At 35.1% G+C, this 25,814-nt stretch overlaps 1 protein-coding gene across 18 annotated transcripts in view; it reads left to right on the plus strand.

Annotated features, from left to right (window-relative positions):
* TENM3 (teneurin transmembrane protein 3) overlaps nucleotides 1-25,814 on the plus strand; it is a 1,046,942-nt gene that overhangs the window by 715,391 nt on the left and 305,737 nt on the right. The window contains exon 1 of one of the 18 annotated variants that reach the window (XM_073017752.1): nucleotides 11,407-11,427. The exons of the other annotated variants lie outside the window; for them this stretch is intronic. The gene's annotated coding sequence lies outside the window, so the exon portion shown is untranslated. Of the gene's footprint in view, nucleotides 1-11,406; nucleotides 11,428-25,814 lie in introns of those variants that run through there. 18 annotated transcript variants of the gene reach the window in all.

Below are 25,814 nucleotides of genomic sequence, written 5' to 3' on the forward strand. Positions count from 1 at the left end.
AAGAAGGGGTGATGATCTTACCTTTGAAACTTAAATTCATAATAATATGAATAGGCATTACATTTATGAAAACCTTTTGCCAGTTTAAAAATGTTTTAAGCTGAGCGTGGTGGCTGATGCCTGTAATCCCAGCACTTAGGGAGTCTGAGGCGGGAGGATCGCTTGAGCCCAGGAGTTTGAGACCAACCTGGGTAATATAGGGAGACTCTGTCTCTACAAAAAAAATACAAACTATTAACAAGGCATTACATACTTAGTTTCTCACACTTCTTTCAAAAACAGAAGTTACTTTGTTAACTTGTTTTCATACAAAATTAGGATGCTCCGTATATTTGACAGTGGTCAGATTTCTGCTGTGAGTGGGGCTGTGTGGTTTAAGCACAAGGTAAGGTATATATGCTGTGCTGGATGCCAGAAGACATGAGTCCTGATCTGTGCTCAGCTGCCAACTACATGACTTGGGCTGGATAACAAAACTCTAACAGATACCTCAAAGACCTTCAAAAGCAATGGTTTGGGTTTTTTTTAGTTCTGAAATTCTTCCATTATTCTTTTATTGAAACTGACACATAGCATCTGCATTTCAGGTGTCTGTTAGTATTGACCAGAATTGTATTCTTTGTCTACTACTACATGGAAATTTTCCTGATGATGAAAATAAAACATTCCTTTGTTATGATGTGCCTTTTTTTGTTGATTTGTTTAGCAGAATAGCAGCTTGGCATCATACTACTTTTAGGACATTTTCCTTCAATGCCATGTTAGGCTCTGTACCCGTAAGTTCTTTCATTATTTTTCAGGAGTCTTTAAGTAAATTGAAAATAAAAAAATCCTGTGTGCTCGTGTGTGTGTGTGTGTGTGTGTCTGTGTCTGTGTGTGTGTGTGTCTGTGTCTGTGTGTGTGTGTGTATGTGCATGTTGATTAGGCTATTGATACCGTATCTTCTTTGTTTCCAGTACTAACAATCATTAATTTATATTTTGAACTATTGGCCAGTTACTCTGAGTTACAGAAAAAACTAATCTCAATGTGGATGTCTAAAATAAGTGATTTAAAACAAAGATCAGTAAATCAATGATGATGAGATGATTTTAGGATCTTTTTTACTTAGCCAGAAGGGTCATCAACTGATTTTTAAAAGTTATGTTTGTTTGTGCATCTCCAGTGGAAACATTTGTGATTAGTTTATTTTTATTCTTAAGTATTCTTGATAAACATCTGAATGTCTGCCTGAATGAATTTGAATAACTAAAGGAAACAAGCTGAGAATTTTTTTTTTTTTTTTTTTGAGACGGAGTCTCGCTCTGTTGCCCAGGCTGGAGTGCAGTGGCCGGATCTCAGCTCACTGCAAACTCCGCCTCCCAGGTTCACGCCATTCTCCTGCCTCAGCCTCCCGAGTAGCTGGGACTACAGGCGCCCGCCACCACGCCCGGCTAGTTTTTCATATTTTTTAGTAGAGACGGAGTTTCACCGTGTTAGCCAGGATGGTCTCGATCTCCTGACCTTGCGATCCGCCCGTCTCGGCCTCCCAAAGTGCTGGGATTACAGGCTTGAGCCACCGCGCCCGGCCAACAAGCTGAGATTTCATGTCTGTTTTTAGTGTTAACCTCTGCTAGCATATGCCCCAATTTCATAATTTTATTGTAATAAAATTAAAGCATTAATTGCTACATTTTTAGTTCACCTAATTCGTATTTCATATATTAAAGTTCAAAAGAATTATCTATAACTCTAGATAGGGAAGGACTTAACCAAGATATGAGGAAATAAAGACCCAAAGAAGTGAAGACATTTAGGCCAAGCGCGGTGGCTCGTGCTTGCAATCCCAACACTTAGGGAGGCTGAGGTTGGCGGATCACCTGAGGCCAGGAGTTCAAGACCAGCCTGGCCAACATGGCGAAACCCTGTCTCAACTAAAAATGCAAAAAACTAGTTGGGCATGGTGGTGTTCGCCTGTAGTCCCAGCTACTCAGGAGGCTGAGGCAGGAGAATTGCTTGAACCTGGGAAGTGGAGGTTGCAGTAAACTGAGATTGTGCCACTGCACTCCAGCCTGGGCAACAGAGCAAGATTCGGTCTCAAAAAAAAAAAAAAAGTCAAGAAATTTGACTATGGGTATAGGTTGATATTGGTAGAAAGAGAACTAGACCAGCCTGCGCAACACGGTGAAACCTCATCTAAAATACAAAAACAACCAGGCATGGAGGTGTGCACCTGTAGTCCCAGCTACTCCGGAGGCTGAGGCAGGAGAATAGCTTGAACGAGGAGGCGGAGGTTGCAGTGAGCCAAGATAGCGCCACTGCCCTCCAGCCTGGGCAACAGAGCCAGATTCCGTCTAAAAAAAAAAAGAAAAAGAAAAAGAGAACTGGAAGCCAGCTTTCTGGATTCTTATCCAGTATGCTCTCCATTATACCAATAGTTTGTTAAAATAATGGCATCTGTTTTAGAGAAATTCAAGTAGCTTTCTAGTCTGTGTGATATCTATGTGAAATCCTGTTTTACAACATAAATGTAAAGAATGATTTTAATAATATTTTTTGTTCTGTTGTCTCAGATATCCCAGGACATCTGGAAGAGTTCCTATAAATTTTAATTTTTTAATTACAAAATATCCAGCGGGGACAGGCCTGTTTTAGAAATGAGTAATAGAATCATAGAGTTAGAAAGAATCCCAAGTGACTGTGAGTGCTAACTTGTCCCTTGGGTAAGGTCATCATTAAAAAAGTATGAAACCATTTTATATGCCGTAGGAACTGGCTTCATGCTGGGCCCCTAAAGTCATTTATCGGATTGTACTGTCCTAAGCAAGTCATTTATAACTAGTGAAAATAATATGTAAGTGTTCTGTTGTAAATTGATGATCAAAAACTACTATAGTAAACAGAGAAAGGCAACCCCTAATTTATGTAAATCAGTTTTTAAAAGTTTGTTTATAATTCAGAAAGTATTTTCTCACCATACCTTAGTTTCCCAGGGTAATCCATACGTTCTTTTTAACCCACAGTTTAACATAGGAATGATAAGAAGGACCGTCCCAAAATTGTTGTTCTCAATTCTAGTTCTAAATGCCGAGAACACAGCTCCTCTGGTTAAACATCTGGACTTCAACCTGACCACTTTCACTAGACCATACAATAGGTTGTATGTAGATAATAATTTCAAAATGAGGAAAGGAAAGGGAAAAACACACATTAATAGCTGCTAAGAGGAGAGAAAAGGGTCAGATCCTTGGTTACTCTTTGCCAAAAATAAAAATAAAACACATTATAAGGACCACCATGCCTTTGAGCCCCTGTAGACACCAGGCTAGGATTTGCCATAGGAGATTTGTGTCAGTTAGGGTGCATCCATTATGTAGAAAGCTCTAAAACTTCACCATGGGAATGTGGGAATGGGTCTGTTCTGAGACCTTCTCAATGTTGTAAGTCATTAGAGAACTAGACTCAAACCAAAACTCTCCATGGTTCCCAGGTAAATTGCAACACATTTAGTTGCGTAGCTCTGAAACTTTTCCATTTGAATAAAACAATTACTAGGTGTTCAGGAAATTAGATTTGGTGCAATACTTTAAGTGATTTAAATGAAGATCAGTATTATTTGTTAGTATAGAAATCTTCTAGTAACAGAATTTACCACATCTGTCAATGTGAATACAATTATATTTGCCTCGAATTTTATTTGCATTTGTTTTTCTGCCTATTTTCTTGTGGAAATTTTAATGAGCAGTGAAATGACCAAAAGCTGTACAGCCATGGGGAGGAAAATAAAGATAATCTAAAACATGTTTAATTATCCTCAGCATAATAAACACTTCACTGTAATAGGGATAATGCAAGAACTTTCAGATTATCTAAAAACATTTAAAAATGACCTTCTAGTGTTAGGAGTGTAAGTATGCCACTATGAATTGTGTCTATATGATGAACTTTCTTATACAGTCATGTTTTGCCTAAAGACATGGATACAGTCTAAGAAAATCTCATTGTTAGATGATGTCATTGTAGCACTACGATCACTGAGTGTACTTACACAAACCAAGATGGTATAGCCTACTGCATACTTAGGCTGTATGGTATAACCTGTTGCTTCTAGGCTGCAAACCTGTACAGCAGATGACTGAATACCGTAGGCAGTTGTAGCACAATGGTATGTATTGGTGTATCTAAGCAGAAAAGATACAGCAAAAATATAGTAGTATAATCTTATGAAACCATCATCATCATATATGTGGTTCATCATTGAAATGTTATGTGGTACATGCCTGTGTGTGTGTGCCCGTTAAGTATATGTTTGTAAGTGTAACATGTGTAAGTGTTATTACTTATAATTATATTATTATAAAATAAATATACCATGAAATAGTGTACTTAAAGAAATAATCCTAGGTGAATAGATTATTTAAGCACTATTCCTTAGGATATCACAGTACATCATATGTCTTATTCACCTGTTTTCCTAAAAATTGTATTCAGAAGTCAACTTTTATTTTAAAAACTCATTAAATCATTCTTATAAGTAAAGATAATTAAGATGATGTCATTTTATTTTGGTGAGTTATGTTTCTCTGGACTCTCCCTCTGTCACTATTTCCAATTAGAATTTCTCTAAAAGTTGCAAGAGTAGTTCATTTTGATTACTAAAGATACCCAGGGGGAAATTTATTGAGTGGACTCTTGAATTTCAAGGGATTTTTGTCTTGTGAGTAAATTATAGATCAGAGGCTATAAATTAGTTCTCCATTCTTTTTAGACCTTGAACTTTTTATTATTCTGCCTAAATGTAACTGTAACTTCTATTTTCTCATCTTAAAGTTTGCAAATTTATGTTCTACATATTTCTTTCTTTATTAGCAAGAGGTCTCTGTCTTACATATTTTTCAAACCTTACCTTCTCAATTTACTAATTTGTAATTTCTACTCTAATCTTTATTAATCCCCTTTGCTGCTTTTTCTTAGACATAATTATGGCTATTAACATGTTGCTAAACGCAACTTTGTCCCCATTCCATGTGTAGGTGTTCTTTTTAAAATTATTCTGTGTACATTTTGTGACCTAATATTTTATTTTCTAGGCATTTTGATTTTTACTATTTAAAACTTTCTCGGTTTAATTCATTGATAAAAGAAAACGTGGCTTGGATATGTAAGCTTTTTGAAGATTTATTGGGGTTTTCTTTGCCTCTTACATAGTGATCTTCAAACTTTTTGCTTACTCACTAAAATAATTTGATAAACTCAATACCCTCCCACACATTTTAAAGTTGAAGTCAAATACTCTTCATCACAAGTAAAAATAATTGCAAAAGATTAATTTCCAGTGTATGACAGATATTGATATTTTAAATAAATTGTTATATCACAATTTTTTTTTTTTTAAAGAGAAAGAGTCTTGTTCTGTTGCTAGGCTGGAGTGCAGTGGCATGATCATAGCTCATTACAGCTTTGACCTCCTGGGATCAAACTGTGCTCTCACCTCAGCCTCCCAAGTAGCTAGGAATAAAGGTGCATGCCATCATGCCGGGTTAATTGTATCATTTTGTTGTTGTTGTGGAGACAGAGTCTTGCTCTGTTGTTCAGGCTGGTCTGGAACTGCTGGCCTCTAGTATATCATGATTATTCAGTGTCCATTAATAATTTGAGTAAATACTATATGCTCTGCCCATCGGATGCTCACCATCAGGTATTTATTAATAATTTACAAAACTCCTCAACACTAGCATATTTTACATTATTTCTTCTCTTTGAAATTTGTATTTTCATTCCACATTTCGTGGAATATTTTATTTTAATATAATATACCTTTATTCTTGAAATTCCTTTATTGTTCAACTTACTGTACTCTCCTGCAACAAACACAGCCATATATATATTTGAAAAATGTCTGTGGCTACAAGGTCCTAAGAGAGAAACAAACGATCTTCTTTGAATTTCAGAAACAAATGATCTTCTTTGAGTTTCAAATACTGTTGTAATCTGTACACACTTGATCCAAAACCAAACATGTACACTCTAATAAAAAATTATCGTCTGTAAAAATTGGCTGGGTATGGTGGCTCACGCCTATAATCCCAGCACTTTGGGAGGCCGAGGCGGGTGGATCACGAGGTCAGGAGATCGAGACCATCATGGCTAACACAGTGAAACCCCGTCTCTACTAAAAATACAAAAAATTAGCTGGGCGTGGTGGCGGGCGCCTGTAGTCCCAGCTACTTGGGAAGCTGAGGCAGGAGAATGGCGTGAACCCGGGAGGTGGAGCTTTCAGTGAGCCGAGATCACGCCACTGCACTCCAGCCTGGGCGACAGAGCAAAACTCTCTCTCAAAAAAAAAAAAAAAAAAAAAATCACATTTGTGGCCAGGCACTGTGGCTCAGCAATTTTGGAGGCCGAGGTGGGAGGTCTGCTTAAGGCCAGGGGTTTGGGCAACATATGAGACCCTGTCTCTACAAAAAATAAGAATATTAGCCAGGCGTGTTCGCACTGCCTGTAGTCCCAGCTGCTCTGGAGGCGAGGCTGGAGGATAGCTTGAACTCAGGAGTTCAAGGTTGCAGTGAGTTATGATTGTGCCACTGCACTCCAGCCTGGGCCACAAAGTGAGACCCTGTCTCCAAAAATAATTTTAAATATAAATAAATAAAATTGTTTTGGAAATGTATCTCATAATGAAATGAGGTGGTAATTGTAATGGTTCATGGCTCTTTAATTTGCTGCTCTAGAATGGGCATTGCCTCATGGTAAGTTTCTAGATAGTTGTCTTTTTTTAAAGAGTGAAGATGAGAAAAGAAGCTCTTCTGTAGGTACCAGATTAGCCAAATCAATATCAGGGCCTGAAATGAATTCCTTTGCAACTCTTCAGGCTTACATACCCCTTAGAAAGTTTTTACTCACAGGATTAAAGATACCATGGCTTGAAGACCACTGGTCTAATAGATGGTACATTTTTATGATCATATTATGATTATTAATACACTTTAAAATATTCTTATTTGTAGGCATCAGCATTTGCTCTATATACATTAAACCATATTTAAATTTATGATTTAGATGAGTGAGTATAATTCAGCTGGGGCACTATTTAGCATTGTGGATGGGATAATTCCTTTTTCTGAGAAACTGTCTCTTACATTTTAGGGATATCACTTAGTCTAAGTATCCTTAGAGGCTAACAGACATTGTGGCAACTCAAAAACTTCACACCCCATTTCCAAACATTCTCAGGCAATGAGAACTGTCCCAGATTGAAAATTACCGTTATAAATCCCAAACATCCTTTTCAAGCCTGTTTGCTTCTTTAGAGGTTTAAAAAACCTGTTAAACTGTTAAAGTTTTCCAGTATTGTTTTGTTTCTATTCTTTGTGTGTATATTTCTTACTGTTTTGCTTTATTGATACATAGAGTTCATGCCTATTATATTTTCATTGTAGGCTGTAACCTTAATATATATTCTTTTTTATCTAAGTGAATGCTTTTTTCTATCATAATTCTATTTTATTTGATATTAATATTATATCCCCTGCTTGCTTTTTAATGGAACTTACCTGGTTTATGTGTGCCTCTAGCTTTACATTTAACCTTCCCATTATCGCTGCTTCCTAATGCTGTTGTCCTCTTGTGCATAATGGTTGCAAGTCACATTGTCCCATCTCCCTGAGACCTACTCCCCTCTATACACTTCAGCTCTTGAAAAGAGTTGATGTTAATCATGCTTCATTAAAATTTCTCCCATGTAAGTCCTCTGAACTGCAAGGGCTTCTAAAGATGGGCAGTGCGCATTTATTGGAGGTACCTTCCTTCCGCTAATCACAACTACAGTGGATCTAGCAGACATTCCTCACTATTTCTGGAATAGGAGGGCTCCTTTAGTGGTAGGTTATCCCCTGGTTTGACATCTTTAAGTCGTTTCATTTCATATTAGAAGGCAAGACTGTTAGATGCCTATCCCTAAGTTCCCATCTTATTTTAAAGTTGGTTATTTTTTTTAATTATTCTTTTTAAAATATATCAGTGATTATCAAATTATGTAAACACAAAACTCTGGTCATGGAATGGAGAATGGGTGTGTCTACTATTGGTGTATATTCCTTATTTAAAACTGATCAATATGTTTTTTCTGGGTCAGTTTCGTGAAAGTGTAAATATTCAACAGAATGACTTGATGGAAGTTGTAGTGAACAAATCATATCATTGATGATAGCGGATGTGTTTTTATATGCCTAATGTCAGACTGAAATGCCATCATACTAGAGGACATTTAGAAAGCATTCTGTAGCTCTTAAAAGATTGATACTTTGGTAGCTCGCGTTATTAGAAACTGAAACATCTATCTACATACATATACATACTTCTTTATTCAGTTCATAAATTTAACTTGTGAAAATGACAAGTAGTAGCAAGCTCACACTCGGGATTTAATCTTCACTGACTAATTCATCAGACATTTTACCTTTCTGTAGTCACAGATGGTTTTAATGTCTGTCTCTATTGAACAATCACTCAGATGTGTCCATCTTCGTCTTTATTGGATAAATAATAATTCAGTATCCCTCAAGTGACTACGATAATTGGATTCCAGAAGAGGATTCAAGCCTTGTAGGTACTATCGTATTCAAAATTTGATCTCTGTGTTCCAGACTCTCTCGTACATTTGAATATTTTCCAGCTTAAGTGGAATATATGGGATGGTAGTATTTTGTGTAAATTACTTAGAATAGATTTTGTAGAGAAGCCCTAAGTGTAACCTCTTTGCTTTTTAAAAATGGCATTTGCCATTCCAAAGTAAGTCCCTGGTGGTATTACTTGACTCATTCCAAAATGACCTACACTTGATTAAGTGAAGTCTCATCTAATAGCTGAAACTCCCCAGAGATTTTTAGTGGGTGTTTAAAATGGATGTCTATATTTAAACCCATTTTAGTCTATAGCCAACCTTTATTTCCTCTATATCCAGAGGTAGAAAACAGATGTATTTCTTTTTTCATCTCTTGTCAGTAAAAACAGATAGATGTTGTGGCAGCGGTTATGTGTATGACTTTAACTGTTTGGGGTTGGAGAGAAGAAAAACCTGATAGCATATGAAAGTAAAGTATTTAAGACGGGCTTGGTGATTTCTTTGATGCTGAAGGAATGTATATTTTTATTGTCGATTTTTTGAAGAGTTAGAAAATGTTTATTTTTAAAGAGTGGTATTAAGAGCATAAAATTTCAGCAGCCCATTCTATTTTTCATGATTTATGTAAATTATATACAGAAACATACGTGTGTGTATGTATCTATATGTTATATTTGGACACACATACATTTCATTTCTCAAGTTTTTATTGCTCTAATACTCTGAATTTACTCATGCTTTCCTTAAGAGCTTCTATATCAACTGCAGAAGTGAACTTTTAGATCTGACAGTGAGCTTCCACGGATAAAGTACATGGTCTTGAAGATCAGCTACTGTAAATGTTATAAGAACTTATTATCGATGGGAGAAGCTGAACAATACCAGCTCTCCTGTTGTCTCACAGGAGGTCATTGCTGACATTGGTTTTGACACATACTTGAATCTTCAAAAAGGTTATTAATGTCCACTTCTTAAAGTTTAATCTGAACAGGCTTGTTCTACTTCTAAACCCAATTGGAATGAGTCTATGTTCAACACTGTTCATAAGGTTCTCCATGCCAGAGGACAGCCGCTGTCTATAGCAAAATGTGAAGATGAGGCACAACTATCTCCGTGAGATATTTTTACTTCAAATATTTATTTCAAGGATTGTGCCATGGTTAGTATTTGAATTTGTTTTTAGTAGTGACCTTGGCTGCTGTGTGTATTGGCACAGTTGCTAGAGCCGGCACTTTTCACTGTCCATTTTCTTCAAAATCTTTGATTTGATCAGAACCTTTAAGCACTTTACAGTTTAGAACCTTTGAAATGACTAGATAGTTGTATAGGGATTGTTACCTTGAGTAGAAAGAACCTTGTATAAACATCCTAGCTATTTTCTGAGTTTCTACCCAGAAGGAAGTGTGAACACACTGTTTTCCACCTTTAGCCATAATCAGCGTTCAACCTTTATTGAGATCCTGCAAGACCCTGGTAGCCTTGGTTTGCAGGCATAGTTTATATCATGTAAAAGCAGACAAATAAACAAAAATATCAAGCCTAAATTTATTTCATATGGTCACAGAGTTCCTAAAGGTTAAAAACTTTCAGAATGGGTCTGCATAGGGCCCTTCCACCTGCCTCTTGAATCCCTCCTCCAGTGACTTTCCTGTCAGGTTTAAAATGTCTTTTCTTTCTTTATTTCTTGATTGCATTGTATGATTTTCCCCTGAGACAAGCTGTGTGATTAAATTACCCAAGTTTCCAGGATTATACTTTTCTTTATATAGCACAAGCTGTTTAATACATTTTGTATCTGAGATGCAACAAATCACATCTGAGATACACAGATATACAACAGTTCATCTACTTTATTTTTTAATACTTATTTTTAATAATCATAAAAAAATCATACTTTATGTCTTTAAATCCTATTTCTAATTATAGAAAGTGAATATTGAAAAACAAAGCAAAAAACAAATGAATAAAATTATGCAGATGCTCTGGAAAATACCTGGAGGGAACCTATGACTAGTTTGGTACAAAGCAGAACAAATGTTAATTTAGTTACAGATTATATATACTTTTATATCATACCAATTGTCAATTTTATACATAGTGAGACCTGTTTCAAATGTAAAATGTCTTTCATGAACAAATCTGAATATTAATTTAGCTTACTTGTTTCTGTGGAACTTAAAGACTTTTACACTTTCCTTTAGAATTTTGAATTTTAAAAAATTAAGAATAACTCTTGTAATTGAGGTAATAATCCTCATTTGTAGTCTTGAAAATGTTATTTCATACTACTTTCATTCTTTAAAAATAAACACTAAAAATAACCAGTCAGTAAAATTAAAGAATTAGTCAAATTTTTTCTAATGCCATGTGAAAATTTATTGAATATTTTATTTTTTGAAATATTAGTGCCATGGTAGTGCCACTTAACATATTTAATGGTTGATGGACAGTATTTTTCTAATATTCATTCTGCTTATGTCATTCTTATATTTTTAGGAAATAAAATCTGAGTTTCATATGTATGAGTTTTTTTTTAAAATAATTAATCTCCTGTAAAGAAGTATGACATATGGTGTAAAATTTTGCTGTTCTGTTTTTCAGGATTTTTTTATAGCCCTCACCGTGAGTCTTCCCAATCACAGGCTTTCATCTTTATACAGTGACTTGACTCTTTGCCACTAGAGGGCAGTAAAAAAATTTATATGTTAATAAATATAACATTGTAACCTTTTTTTAGGCTTTTGTACTATTGTTCTAGAATATCAACCCTGGAAAGTTTATCTAGATGTCTGCTCTTCAACCAGAAAGGAAATACACAAACCTGGGTAAATTTATCTTCAAATCTTTATGGATTATACTTAAATTTTGTGTTGGTTATATTAAAACTAGTTATATTATAGATAAAATATTATTTAATCATGCAGAGTTTCTAGAAATGTATGGTTTTAAAGTACTTCTTTTGTTTTATTAGGGTGGGGATTATTTTAGGAATGGAAGACTTTTATGATTGATGTTTGTTGGCTGAATTTTATTGGATAGATTCTTTGGTACAGTTTATGTACTAGTATATTTTACTTGAAGAAATGTTTGTCTTTTAAAATGTTTTTCAATTTTGTTGAAAATTGTAGTTGGAAACTAAAAGATTCAGTACGTAAAATACTTTGGAACCCAGTACTTGTCATAGTTTTCCTTAACAATATAGTAAGTATTCAGTTTAGTTTCCTGTTAGACACAAAATACACTCTTTTAACTTGGCAAGTTAGAAGTCTGTAATTTTCAGAAGTGGATAGAGTTACTGAGGGATAGAAATGTTAAAATTTTCTAATGATACTATACACATTTATAATTTATATAGTTCTGTGATGAAATGCCAAAGACCACTTTTATGGATTAGTCAGGCTATGTTTTTATATTATTTTAACTTACCTTTTAATTTTATTTTAATATAAATAAATTCATGAATTTGACGATTATAAATATATTTATTATACTCAGCCCATCATCCCCAGCACACTGCAGCCTAAACTCAGGCTTATGAATACTTAATTACCAAATTGGAAAGTGTAGTATCTTGTTAAAAAGCAAGGCTTATGATATTGCATGTGCAATTTTAAAGAAATGAGGAATGCCATTTGTTTTTATTAAGCTGGGATTTGAGTGTTTGAAAAAAGCATTGAGGGAGGCATTTCTTTAGAAACTGAAGTAATAATCCTCATTTGTAGTGTTGAAAATATTATTTTTACAGTACTCTGATTCTTTATAAATAACCATAGTATCTACTGATACATTGTTTTTTGTCATTTTCCATTCTATGGAGAATTCTACATAACTTCAAAATTAGAAGTAAACATTTTTGATCTCTTAATGGGGTATAATTTTCTTGTGAGGGAAAACCCAATATATATTGGTTTAGGATTTCTGATATATAAGAACCTTTTTTATGATATTGATATTCTGTAAATATAAGCAAGTGGATGGAATTATAAAGTCTTTTCCTCTGAAGTTTTGCCTGCACATTTAGAAAATAAATGTATTTAGAAAGACGAAAGTGAGGAATAGTGATTTTTTTCATATAATCTCAATATATTGTATTCTTTAGGTATGATTGATAGTAACAGGAAGTATTTGATTATATTTTCAAAAATTGTATCAGCAGTTATTCTTTTTTGAGAATTACAATCTATATTATTGTAGAATTTTAAAAGTGGTTTTCCAGACATTACATTTTTAATCTCTCTGAGCTGTGTGGAAGATTCACTCATTTTGGTCATGCTAAGCTTTCTTAGTGTAATTGGCACTAAAAATAAAACCGATAATAATAATTTAACAAGTAAAATCTTGAGTGGAGTCCAGAATTTTACAGTAATTTAACAAAATATCTTAAGTTTCTCTCTCCCAGTCTTTCAAACTGAAGCTTTTTGCAAATGAAGCTGCTGGAGGCTCTTGGTATCCTTAATTGTTTGCTAAAATATCCTAGAAACACAGCAGGCCAGTTTTCTAATGATATTTTTCAAAATCACAATTTCCTTTTGCCAAAGTGTGAAAGAATTATTTTTTAAATTCAGTTTTTAAGTTTGCTTGTAGGCCTTAAGTAACTAATATATTAACACATTTGCTTTAAATTCATATATGTGCATATACATTTAATTTTAAAAAGTATCTTCGTAAAAATGAAAAATTAAAATTTGTTTCTAATTCTATTTGGAACTCTATCTTTGAAAACATCAGTACTATTTAATGAACAATTGGTTGTATCATTTTAATTTTTCTTTTTCATTTTTGAAAAATCAAAGCGCATAGATATTTCATGAAATTTTCTTAGGCTTCTTGTATTTTAACTCTGAATTTATATGGTGGATTTCTAGACACAAAATGAATTTTCTATCAATGACTAAAATATGGTTTTATTATGTCAAACCTAAACTGACATATTTTTAGGCAATTGTTTCAGGGAACAGAGAATTGGGTATTTGATTTTGAAATATGCTGAGTCATTTTATTGATTTTGAAAGACACAAGTAGTTGAGAGAATTTCCTTTTTTTCTGTTAAATACTAATCTATTTGAAGAGTCGTTTTCTTTTCTTTCTTTCTTTCTCTCTTTTCTCTTTCTCTTTCTTTCTTTCTTGTTTATTATTATTTTTTTTACTATAATGCTCTTATCTATTGCTTGGGGTTCGAAGTTGAGAAATTTCATTCTGCCAAAGTGAATAATTGAGAATTTGTAACACAGACTCTGAAAAATAATTCAGGGAGAGGCCAAGAGAGTTTCTATAACAAGTTGTAAATATATTTTTTAAAGACACTGAAAAACTAATTTCTAAATCAAGCTTTAAATGTAACAATAAACAAGGAGTTAAAGAGAAAGTCCAGATATAAACCTAAAAATTAAATAACTCTTCTTTATCTTGAACTTTGTAACAATAAAGAAGACACCTCATTTTCTCTTTTTCTTTACCTTGACTTTTCTGGAATTCTTACGAAATAAGTGTAGCTCCTGTTATCTGTTTTAAACAGACTTTTGCGCTTAAAGATTCATTATTCAGTAGGGTAAATCCTCAACTTTACACTTACGTTGATAGATATTTTTTAAATGATTTTTCTACTTTAAAATATAATTATAGACTGGGCACGGTGGCTCACGCCGGTAATCCCAGCACTTTGGGAGGCCGAAGCGGACGGATTGCTTGAGCTCAGGAGTTCGCGACAGCCTGGGCAACACAGTGAAACGCTGTCTCTACTAAAATACACAAAATTAGCCAGGCATGGCTGTATGCGCCTGTAGTCCCAGCTACTGGGAAGGCTGAGGCAGGAGAATTGCTTGAGCTCAGGAGGCAAGGGTTTCAGTGAGCCAAGGGGGTGCCATTGCACTCCAGCCTGGGCAACAGAGTGAGACTCTGTCTCAAAAATAATCAATCAATACAATACAATACAATTATAATTTAATTCTAATAATAACTGATTTTTTGCTTTATTTCAAAATTTAAGAAGTGATATTTTCTTTGTTATTTTCTTTCATTTCTGGTTATTGTAATGGGAGGCAAAATATGACATACCAAAGAAGCAAATTTCTCTAGACAGTACACCACGCTGAAGTAAATGCAGATACTGTTATCTTAATTGAGTATATTTAAATGCAATGTTAATTAAATTTATATTTCAGTTTTTACCTATGAACCTAAAGCAAAAGCCAGCAATTAAACATTGGATTTTATTAAATATTATATCTATAACTTACAAAAATAATGTAAATTCAGTGATTTTCATTGAGACATACTAAGCTAGAATCACTCATTGAAAAACAGATTTTGGAGGGTAACTCTTATTTTACTATAAATATATTTGGCTTAATTACAATAATGCTTTTCAATTTATGGTTCCTTTCCTTTCAAAATAAGGATAAAGTAAACCTAGTTATTAATATGCTTATATCTATATTGTAGTTTTTTTGTATGTTCCTATGAACATAATACATACATTGGTTTTATTTGCCTTTTAATAACATGGGCAGAATGTAATGTGGAAGTTACCACCACTAGTTGTGATTTTAAAAAATTACCCTTCAGTCTAATCCTGCAAATATTATTGTGGAATATATCGATATGATTAAACTTTGGCACTGCAGAACAGAATTGTCAGTGCACTGTAGGTTAGAATACAAGAAAAATTGAAAATAAAATGAGAAAATTTCTTTCTCAACCTTTTGCAATTTTAGTATAATTTTCATTGCTAACCTGTGAAAATGTCTACACATAGGCATTGTCTTGTACATGGCAAGATAGCATTGTCTCTGATACCACCTGCATTATTTGAGATGTAGGCATTCATGTCAGTTCTTTTCAGAAACGACAAGTAGATATTACACACGAATATGGTCTATTTTTATGGCCTTCTCCCATAAGATGCCTTCTTTGTAACATATTACAGTGTACTTAAAAGAGGTCATTAAATTAAAATTAAAAAGATCCAAGGAAGCAGTTACGAGTGTAGACCTTCAATATATGAATTAATTTTGAATTTCAGATTCCTTTTAGATTTGTTTTAGCTTTCTACATGTCATATACTTAAAGTTTTCATTGAAATTAAGAATGTTACCCAAATTTTCATATTGCTTTAGGAATACTTACAGAAAAAGAAAAAGAACGTGTTTGTTCTTCAGGTATTTTTTTCTTTACGGAGCATATCGCCACAATTTCACATTCAAGCTTTAAAGCTGAACTCTTTAAAGTTTTTTTTTTTTTTAACGGAGCATATCACCACAATTTCACATTCAAGCTTTAAAGCAGAACTCATTAATGCATGTTACATATGTGTTGCCAAAAATATAAAATTGTTTCCTTGCTTTATCTAGTGATGGGATTTTTAGCTGGATGAACGACATTGTGTTTGTCTCTACGCCACACTGTCAACATGTGTCTGCAGCAGAAATAGTAGCTGGTTGGAATAAACAGTGGACGTGCACTGGTGTGTGTTTATGTTTAGGTAACAGTACCATTTCCCAGAGCTATCATTTAATACCAGCACTTTATGCCACATTGAAGGACAGGTGCAAGCCAATGACTTGATGCTAGTTTGTAGTCACATAGATAATGTAATGAGCCTAAAGAATCGAGCAACTAAATTTCTCAAATATTAGGGTCATTTGATACCAGCTCTCCTAGATGGGATTTAACCATTGTTTCTAGAAATTAGAAATGGAACTACTATACTGATAACAAAAGGAGCACTGTGTGATCCCATATACGTCAACAATGAGGTGTGTCTAGAAAGGTATAGCAATATAACAAGGCTGTCAGTATATCCATTAGTATGTCTTTGTATTAGTCTGTTCTCACGTTGCTATAAAGAACTACCTGAAGCACTTTGGGAGGCCAAGATGGGCGGATCACGAGTTAAGGAGATCGAGACCATCCTGGCGAACACGGTGAAACCCCGTCTCTACTAAAAAATACAAAAAAATTAGCCGGGCGAGGTGGCGGGCGCCTGTAGTCCCAGCTACTCTGGAGGCTGAGGCAGGAGAATGGCGGGAACCTGGGAGGCGGAGCTTGCAGAGAGCTGAGATCGCTTCACTGCACTCCAGCCTGGGCCACAGAGCCAGACTCCAGTCTCAAAAAAAAAAAAAAAAAAAAAATTCCTGAGACTGGGTAATTTATAAAGAAAAGAGGTTTAATTGGCTCACAGTTCCACAGGCTATACAGGAAGTATGGCTGGGGAGGCCTCAAGAGACTTACAATCATGGTGGGAGGCAAAGAGGAATGAGGCAATGTCTTACCTAGCCGGGAGCAGGAGGAAGAGAGTGAGGGGAGAAGTGCTACACGTTCTTAACCAGATCTCGCGAGATCTCGCTATCACAAGAACGACAAGGAAGAAGTCCTCGCCCATGAGCCAGTCACCTCCCACTAGGCCCCTCCAACGCTCGAGATTACAGTGCTACATGAGATTTGTGTGGGGACACAAACTGGAACCACATCAACCTCTTACTTTCTTGAGAGTGGGACTCATGCTTTCTTACTATCAGTTTATTTCTGGCATTTATCACAATGACTAACACACACACAGTAGAAAGTAAGTGGATAGCAGCAAATATCGAATGCCAGGTACTGTTCTAAGTACTCTGCATAGATGCGTGTATTTAATCCTTACACAAATCCTATAAAATAGGTACTATTTTTACCACCCATTTTACAAGAAACTGAGGTCAAAAAGAGATGAAGTAACTGGCCTGAGGTCATGCAGCTAGTCAGTTGTGGAGCTAGGATTTGAACCCAGGCAGTGTGGCTTTAACACTTAATGCTCCGAATTATTGCCGTACTTCTCATGTGTATAGAGTGCACGATTACCAATCAGTTGTATAGGCTGTGTTTTCTTGTTTTCCCTTTCACAACTGATGGAACAGTGGTAATACCTTACCTTATTTTTTCCATGTGGTTATTTTTAATACATGGCGAAAACAAGAGAAAGTTTTAAAAGTTAGTTGATATGAATTGCCCTTTGATTAGGATTACATTTGAATGATTGTGTGCCTACCTATGTGAATTGTTTGTTAAATTTTGTGTGTCAGGAAAGATTCAGGAATATTAATCTTAAAGAAATTAATGATAAAGAAAAGCTGTCGTGTTATTTCTGCACTGGAGTACCCGTTTTAAAATGTATTAAAAGTTATGCAAATTGGTGCTTCTTAACGTTACTGATAATTGTGTGATTTACTGTTAATGACCATGAAAGCTACTTGAGTTGGCACTGGTCTGAATTAATTTATTTATAGAATTACAAGACAAAATTAACTTTTTAAATTCAGTACAGTTGATAATGCAAATATTATCATTGAATATACATTAATAAATTAATAGTTCTCTAATGGCCATAGATACTCCATGTTTTAAGCCATGTTAGAAATTTTATAATGTTTCATTTTCACTTAGAAAGATACGTAGTACATTTATTATAAATCTGTTTTTCATAGTTTTCTCTATTAATAATTCACAAACGTTCAAGAAGACATTTTATCTTATACTTCCTATAAATGAAGGTATACCATGTTCCTTTCAGGCACTGAAAAAATTGTGGTAGGGTATATAAATCAGTATTTTCTGGTAGTGGCTGTGCAAATGACTTTCACAGCCCTGTCCACATTTCTATTTTTAGGAGTGACATAAGTGTATACATAACATTTTCCCCCTTCATTACAAACACATCCGCAAAACGGCTGATACTGGATTTGTAAGAGTATGAACTGGTTAATTTTAAAAGAGTGATACAGATCCCTTTGTCTAATGGCAACTTTATGGAAATGAACATTTCAGATGACTTCAGAAATAATTATTTTCAGACTCCAGAACAAAAGATATTATATATCAATTTATCATCCTCATCGAATAACATGGAGTTATACCCAATTTCAATCCTGAACAAGCAATCAATACATTTAACCAAGTAACTATAAATACATTTGTCTCACATACTGTGTGTGACACATATATACATACATACAGTGTATAAATACATACTGGAGTCTCACTAAATTGTTCAATATTTGATACTTTGCTTTAGAGGTAAATAGTGAACATAGAAGCAAAAAAGTGTGATGGAATTTGATATGACTTATCGTTATGGGTTTCTGGAATTTGGTATTTTAAACTAAAATCGGAAAAGCCAATATTTCGGTAATTTTTTTACTGAACAAATGCTGGTGTTAGGTGTACTGTGTGAGCCATTGAGATCCAATGCTGAGAAAGACAGCATCCCTGTTGTCAAGGTGTTTATAGTTGATTCATAAATGCAGTCAAGTAAACAGGAGATTGTGGAGTATGACACCAATTAAGACAGTGTTAAGTATAGGATTCAACGGTAGCACAGAAGATGGGCAGCTAACCTGCCTTAGGGGACTCTGTAGAGATTAACTGGAGGAAATCACATTTAAGCTGATACCTGAGCAATGAAGAGAGGTGAAGCAGGGCTAGGGACATGTGTGGTGTTGGTTTTGCAGAGTAGGTAGCATGTCCAAAGTTGGAGCCGGAACCCAGTGTGGGGGAGCTGCACATAGATTAAAACCATCAGAGTGCAGGTGTGGAAGGACAACCATAAAGACGGAAACCAAACTGAGATGCTTGGACTTTATCTGGAAGTTGATGGAAAGACACTGGAAGATTTTTAAGCATATGGGCTTTTAAAAACCCTTTTAAATAAACTTTTTTTAAAAACTAAGAAAGAAAAAGGTTTACTTTGTTACCTTTCATTCTTAAGAAGTATTTTAATTGTGTGTGTGTTGGGGGCAGATGGGTGGTCATCCCTATGGGAAATATTAGCTACTATAATAAATAAAATTTAAAAGATAGGGGAACAAGGAGCTATATTAACCGTCTGGGTGGCCACATCCCAGAGACCCCTCCATTGTAGGAGTGGGGAACATGATTTTGTTCATAGTTTATAGCTGCCATTCACTGATACAACTAGTTACCTAAAATAGTCAATGCTATTCTCATATAATGAACAGTTACTTGCAAAAAGAATTAAGCATCCCTGTTCTCAAGGTGTTTGTAGTCGATTCATAAATGCAGTCAAGTAAACAGGAGATTGTAGAGTATGACACCAGTTAATACAGTGTTAAGTATAGGATTCAGTGGTAGCACAGAAGATGGGCAGGGGACTCTATAGAGTAAATCGACAAAAATCTTGGGAACAGAAATTTTATGTAAGGTCCAGGATCACAAAAGCCACAGAAAAACGCAGAGTTAGAACTCCATATGCTGCACATTTCTTGCAGGACAGCCCAAAGAGTTTCCACCGGATTGTGTCTTAACCTCAGACAGGGGCATGAGGGTGATCCAGTTGTGTTCCAGACTTGTCTTATTGTAAAGGGCTAAACTTAATATAGATAACCCTCAATATACACTGCCTTGGCCTTAAGGAAACTGAAATGTCTAAAGTGGTTTTATGATAAATCTAGTCTATTGGGAATCTTCCAGATGATGTTAGTTATTGAAGCCAGAAAGAGATCCAGTTCCTGGGAAAAGAAACAGAATGAAACATTGTATTGCATGACAAGACCCTCTGTTTTCTCTTTTCTCTTCCTCTGTGTGAGTCATCTAGTACTATACCTCACTCGGGATCATAACTTTGTTCTGAATGTCAGCAGTATTAGAGGAGCTCCACAGTGGACATCTCCTTTAACTCCCTAATTCTTGCACCTGGTTTCTAGAATTTGGAGAGTCACTGGGGTGTGGGATATAATGTGGAAGAAAAACAGCATAGCTAGCCCTTTTTATGACTATTGCAAACTAGTGTTGTAATATAGTTTCAAGTTCCTCTCGTCGGATGCCAAAGTTACCTGCATGGAACTCGGACTGTATGAATCCCAGAATGAAATGTGAATCCCAGAATGAAATGTGAAGTGCCTTTTAATTGAAACTGGTGATTGTTATGGTTACTATTATTTTGTGTACTTGTCTTTTTATCTTTGAATTACTGTAGATAATAGATTAACTGTATTTAACTATCATATATCAAGGTTGTGTAGATTACAAATTAAAATTTTTGAAAAAGGATAATATAGAGAGTAATTTCATTTTCATAATGCAAAATAATGTACATTTGCTAAGGGCAGTAGAATTAATAAACCTGGTTCTGGTTTCGTTATTTGGAACCTTGGTATATTAAGTATACCACTGAAAATAATTTTGATGGGCCGGTGCGGTTTCAATCTTCAGTCTGACATTCTCCCAACTGAGCTATTTAGGCTACTCTGGCCAGTGCAGTTTAATAAGTGCCCTTTTAATGCTAAGCATGCTGGCTGGATGTTCATATTTTACAAAATGTAAAATATGACTTTTCTCTACCCTCAAGGAGTTGATGCAGGTAACATAATCACATGATAGATGCTTGCGATATCTTTAAAATGAGACCTAAATGAAATTTAAGGGATTCATTCAGACATTTATTCTCAGGTCCAGTGGGTGAACAGTACGTATCCCATAAATATTTATTAAATGCAGTGAAGCAGGTTTTGTAGTGCAAACACAGCCTTTAAATGGTTGGGCAAATTATAACAGGAGTTCTAGAATATGGTGGGTTAAAATAGGAAGTTATGTATGGCAATAGTGAGTTTTAAGCCAGGTTTGCAAGAAGTAGAGATAAAGATTTGTACAGATGATGAGGAAGTGAATATACTTTGGATAAGATGGCAAAAGCAAGGACATAAAAATAATGATTAATTGCATCCAGGTGATGTCAAACATCTGACACACAGGTGGATAACGATGGGCAAGACCGTGTTGACAAGCACAAAGGAACAGGATTTTCCACTTGAGGGGGGTCATTGTTGAGACAGTTTGCTTTGAGAGACCAGAATCAGAGAGGCAGGAAAGGAGTCTAGGCTTGAAGCAATTAGCATAGTGGCTGTCCAAATAGAAAGAGGTTTCTAAAAAGTACATACCAGCAGAAAAAAAGTATCATGATTTGGTGATGTGTTTAATTTCCAAGAAGGAGTTCTTTTAGATGGTGTCACTGAAGAGGGGGAGATGAGTGACTGAATATAACAGGAAATACAGAGCTTTGAAATTAAGACTTGGTGCGTTATCTATATAATTTTATTCTGCATACAAATAGAGATATTAGACGTAGTGCTGGAGAGCATGGCCAAACCTGGGAATGTCAATTTCATTTTGTTCTTTTACTTATATTTTGTATAAAAAGCCATATGAGGAGTCAAGCCAAGAAAACAAAGGAAGAAAATCATGAGTTCAAGGGGAAGTAAGAAACTAGTAGTTAATGAATACCACGGAAAGAAGTCAGAGACAGGACAGCCGAGAGCCTAATGTCATCGAATACTAAGACAGAAACAATTTCAAGAGGAAGGTTTTCATTTTAGTTGAGGATCTAGAATGAAGACTATATAAAATTATGTAATAGGTAGTGTAATTTACGAGTGTTTATGAAACCGGAAGGCATTAGTAATTTAAAAGTTCTAGAAGAATGCTAGGACAGAAGCCAGTAGGGGTGGGAAGAGGAGGTAGCAAGAGGTGAGGAACTGAAGGACCTGGGCCTAACAGTCATTTGCAGCTGCTGAAAACAATGATTCATTTTCACTCTTAGATGAGTAATTACATAATGTTATTCAAGAGTTAAAAGATGATTTTGTACTCTTCATTTTTAAATGATTTTATTTTCTGAAAAATGAGTATACATGCTTTTCCGGACATAATATATTTGGCAGTCTTGACAGGTTTTTATTTGTGCAGTGGAAAGAGTTTGATCTTTAAGGGAGACTCTTAAATTGTTAAGTAAACATATTCACTTTTGGAGCCAGAATTTTATTTTGAAACCATGAAGCCTTATGAGAAATAGTATATTTTATAATATACTCTAATAAAGGGAAAGTGTATCCTTTCAAAATAATTTAATTTCTTCTCTAATTTTTTATGTATATGTGATCTCCAAAGCTACAGTTTTATGATTATTTTTACCAGACAAATATTACTCTGACCTAAAATGATTTACAGTAGAAATTTCCAAACCAATTTAGTGTCTTTTTAGGAACAGTGAAATAACCTTTGGTTATTTTAATAGTAAATTAAATATTCAGGGTTTGTGTGGATTTATAGGATGGGGTAAACATGCCAAGTCACATGGTGGACATGTATAAAATATTTAGACTTTAATAGAAAAACCAACCCGTATTGAGTTATAAAAACACCATACTGTTGAAATGATTGATGGTTTTCTCATCACATGTAACAGACTAACATAATTTCACAAAACCTTTGCTTACCACTTACAAATTATCCAAAATTCTTTTGCAGTAAAGCTAATAGTATGTGCTCCCTAAGCAAAACATTGCCTATTTCTTTTTCTTTTCTCCTCTTCCTTCCTTACTCCCTCCCTTCCCTTACTCCTTCCATTCCCCTCTCCTCTCGCCCTGTTCTTTCCCTCCCTCCCTCCCTCCATCCCTTCTTTCCTTTCTTCCTCCCTCCCTCCCTTTCTTCCCTTCCTCCCTCCCTCCCTTTCTTCCTTTCCTCCCTTCCTCCCTCCCTCTCTTTCTTTCTTCCTTCCCTTCCTCCCTTCTTCTCTCTTTCTCTCCTCCCCTCTACCCCTCCTGGGATGTTGCCCTAACAGAAATAACAGTCTAGTAGAGAAACTCAAAACATGTAAAAAATATTATACAAGGTAGAAAATGATAAAATGCGTAAGAGGAGTAAAGACCAAATTGTGTTGGAGAGAGCAGTAACTCTCAGCTGGGAAGATTAGGAAGGGCTTCAGTAGAGACACATTTCAAAGGTGTGAATGTCTTAATTCTCACTGTATTCCTCTGGAAACTCATGACCACCATTCAGACAATGTAGTATTATAAATTGTTAACACCTGGGGGCTGTATCTTTGTAATGGTGATGTTGTTACGTGAAATACCTGGCCTTTTGAATAAGTGTATATATTCAAATATTACACTAATAAATGAGTGTTTCTCAAAGATGAGCTATAGCTTTGTTTTTGTCGTGTTTAACTAGCCATGGTAACCAGCTGAGATTGACAGCAGTTACTTAGGTTATCCTGTGATCAATTTCTGGATATGTAATCATATGAGGTAACTGGTATTATCTTTAAAATTCTGCTCATTTTTGCCTTGAGGAGGGACAGTACTGGGTAACAGTATCCTCAGTGCGCTCCTCTGCTGGGCGTTGTGAGTCAAGAGCTCACCAAACAATAAATCATGTTGTAGTACGTGCATAAAGATGTCAGATTGCAGGGGAAAAAATGGTTATAATTTTTGACTTCATGGAAAAGTGAATGGGATGGAGTGTACTCAGAGTGTTTTATGAGGTAAAATATCCCCATTATCTATGTTAGTTATGCCAAAAATTGCTTAAAAATACATTTAAAGTGATGTTGTGAATGACAGAGTTTCAGAGATGGTTCCTTTGGGTATATTTGGTACAAAATGAAGGGACTTGGCAACACTGGTGGTATCTTAGGCATCGTATTAAGCTTAAACTTGTTAGCTCTTGGCCTGGGAGCACCAGCTCACACTAGATGCTGAGCTGCACACCTGTCATTTCATGACCTTTCCCAGCCACTGCAGTTCTGCTTCATGCCAGCTTGTGTTTTTCTTACCTTACCTCTTGCCTTCCCAGGATAGGGCATATAGTAGATACAGGAACATTTTTGAGAATAAAAAAGTAATTTAACATACACAGATGTACATAGTACTTCATATCTACTATTTCAGAACACTGTAGCAAATTAAGAACTTTAAATTATTTTCCTGAACTCAGTTTTGAGGCTAGTCAGCCTGCTGTTGGTTTTTTAAATACTGTTTTGCAAACAAAAGTGTATAATGAGATTTTTCTTTGAATACAGTGTGGTCAGTACTTTTTAATTAATAAAGTAAATGTTAAGGCAAAAAACTATCTCCCAAAAACCATTACCAGACAAATATTTTATGTAAACCTTAGGAGATGTTTATTAATCGTGGTTCGGTTTGGGGCACATAGGATGTTTGTCGGGTTCGTGAATAGATTTCCCTATATGTGTGTTCATACTCTACCTGCTTAATTTCATTACTTTAAAAATTGCAGTGAAATTTGTGTGTGTGTATGTGTGTGTGTGTGTGGACTTTACTTCTGTGGAAAAGTTATTACAATTTACGATCAAACTCAGTAGCCATAAATGTTTTTGGTTAATTTATATAAACATGATACTGTGGTAGTTTTGGTATGTAGAATATTTATATTTTTGTCAGTATATTTCATGAATGTTCAAATGGTAGTGGCGGATAGTGTTTTCAAATTTGTTGAAAGATTGCTTTGAAATTTGTGAAACATGGTAGTGAAAATTGTATTTTTTCCAGTCTTTTCTTTTAAAGGTGAATTATATTCAGTTGATTATAAGAAGTCCCAAGGAAGTACTTTTTACTAGCTTTAAACTGTTCACCATAGATGTTAATGTGGGACACCTACAGAATCCACTTTTGACATGGGGCAGGTTGAAATAGTATTGCATTACACTGTCAGCAGGTGCTGCCATAGACATTGGTGTAAAGTAAGAAGGAAGGGATTGGGATGCAGAACAGTAATTGGAAAGAGAGAAATAAATCCTTCTCTTTCAGTTGCTTCACTGATTCCCAATGTTCCAGGTAAAGTGCACCTGCTGAGTGCCTGAGAAGAACAGGTACATGCTAGCATTCCATTAATTTCAGAGTAATGGCAGTGGACTGCATCTACCCAGCAGGTGTGCTGAGCTGAAGGAAGAAGATGGATGGGGACAGAGTATAGAAAAGAAAGCAGGTAGCCCAGATAGGGTGGTTCTCAAAATAAGAGACAGCAAGGGTAGGATTGAGCTTGCATTTATCCTCCTGTAATTCCTAGTGACACTATACATTTTAATAGTATTTGAAGCCACATTAGAATTATGACAGCATATGTTAAAATTGTGCAAGTGGTTCAGTAATATAAGCTAACATTTCCTGAAATGATTTAAAAATCTGGCAGACTGCAAAGTTATCCTGATAAGGATCTTGGTTTTGATTACAGTAATGAGATATACGGGATGGTGTCAGAAACTGTCTTCCAGTTGACACAATAATCCATAATTTATAGATTGGCTTAAAAATTAAAAGACAAAGTCAATTATAACTAATTATGATGCTACATTTGCTCGAGAAGTTACTATATCCTTTGGGATAAAGGAAGTAATATTCATGTCAGTCAGGAATCTTTAGCTACA

Source organism: Chlorocebus sabaeus, chromosome 7, assembly GCF_047675955.1.
Source record: "Chlorocebus sabaeus isolate Y175 chromosome 7, mChlSab1.0.hap1, whole genome shotgun sequence".
Lineage (NCBI taxonomy): Eukaryota > Metazoa > Chordata > Mammalia > Primates > Cercopithecidae > Chlorocebus > Chlorocebus sabaeus.